At 43.1% G+C, this 1747-nt stretch overlaps 1 pseudogene; it reads left to right on the forward strand.

The window, feature by feature from the left end:
• Positions 1-609: 609 nt before the first annotated feature.
• LOC121761509 lies at positions 610-1176 on the forward strand (annotated as a pseudogene).
• Positions 1177-1747: the final 571 nt, after the last annotated feature.

Consider the following 1747-nt stretch of genomic DNA (forward strand, 5'->3'; position numbering starts at 1 on the left):
TGCTTTTGATAATAAAAAAATAAAATAAAAAACCATCTCGAGCAACGCAACCATTCGGCCCGAGAGGGCAAGAAACACCCAAAGGGTTCGGCCTCCGGACCTTTGCACCAAGATGATGCATCCCTCGGTGCCAAGAGGGAAAGCCACACCGAATACCGAGGCACGCTTGTCTCTACATGAAATGGTTCACAAGCCTCGGTGCACCCTTTCACGGCAAAGGGGCGTAGTGGACACGGAAATGGATCTACATGCCAATGCGGGTTCCGAAGCCGAGGGCCCCTCGAACACCAGGGGTGCGCTTGGACATGGGAGGCACATGGAGGTCGATCCAAGTCAAAGATGCAATGATAGGCAGATCATCCAATTTCAAGGGGTCCCCTCATGTTTTGGAACGTTAGGGGAATCGCGAATGCGCCAACCCAAAACGTTTTAAAGAGAATAATAAAAAATAATAATATCAATTTCCTTGCTATTTTGGAGCCACTTACCACCCCGAACCCGGATAGATTCTCAAGGGCTATTGGGCTGGAATACAAAGGCTCTAACATGAATGGGAAAATCTGGATTTTTGCGAAGGAGGGAGACAACTTTGAGATTGAGAGTAAAAGTTTCAGGCGCTACCCTCCGTTCCTGCGTTTTCAAAAATCAGCAACAATGGGAAAGACACGTGGAATGGGAGCCGGGCTCAAGCTCAAGTCCCACCGCAGAACGCAGAGGTGGGCTGACAAGTTATACAAGAAGTCTCACCTTGGAAACGAATGGAAAAAACCTTTCTCTGTATCGTCTCATGCTAAGGGCATCGTGCTGGAGAAGATAGGCATTGAAGCTAAGCAGCCTAACTTTGCCATTCGTAAATGTGCTAGAGTTCATCTTATTAAGAACGGAAAGAAGATTGCTGCCTTCGTACCTAACGATGATTGCTTAAACTACATCGAAGAAAATGTGGGACGAAGTATTGATTGCCGGATTCGGACGGAAGGGTCATGCTGTGGGAGATATTCCCGGCGTTAGATTTAAGGTGGTGAAAGTATCTGGCATTTCCCTCCTTGCCCTTTTCAAGGAGAAGAAGGAGAAGCCTAGATCTTAAGTGATTTTGCTGCTAATGTTTTTGATGAAATGCTGAATCTTGGTTTTTGTCTTCTTTTTTTTCTTTCTTAAGTTTATGTCAAACTTCTATTTCGTTACATGTAAGAGTTCATGAACAAGTGTTCAGTGAATTTTGTTGGCTATTATTAGTTTCAAGTTCGATTGTATAATTCGGTGATCAGTATTTTAAGTAATTTAGATATATTCTTTTGTCTCATTTAGCTCATTTATATATACCTTTTGAGTTTTTACATTCTTTTCTATTAATTAAGTACAAAAAAACTTGGCTCTCCTTGTAAAAAAAAAACTTTGAGATTGAGAGTGACACGGAACAACTAAGTCTCTAGAGCTGACAATTAAGTCTTACAATGTGCACTTTCTTGCAATTATGGAGCCGCTTACAATCCCCAACCCGGAGAAATTCTCTAGAGCTATGGGGCTAATTTTCAAAGGCTCAAATGCTAATGGAAAAATCTGGATTTTTGTCGAGGAGGGTGCAAACTTTGTTGTGGAAGATGATTCGATTCAGGTGCTATACTGCCGTCTCCTATCTCCGCCCCTAGAGAATCCCATCTCAGTTTCGGCTATATACGCTAAGTGTTCGCGGGCGGATAGATATCACCTTTGGGATAAGATGAGAGAAATCTCGACCCTCACTGAG

Source organism: Salvia splendens, chromosome 13 (assembly GCF_004379255.2).
Source record: "Salvia splendens isolate huo1 chromosome 13, SspV2, whole genome shotgun sequence".
Taxonomy (NCBI): Eukaryota; Viridiplantae; Streptophyta; class Magnoliopsida; order Lamiales; family Lamiaceae; genus Salvia; species Salvia splendens.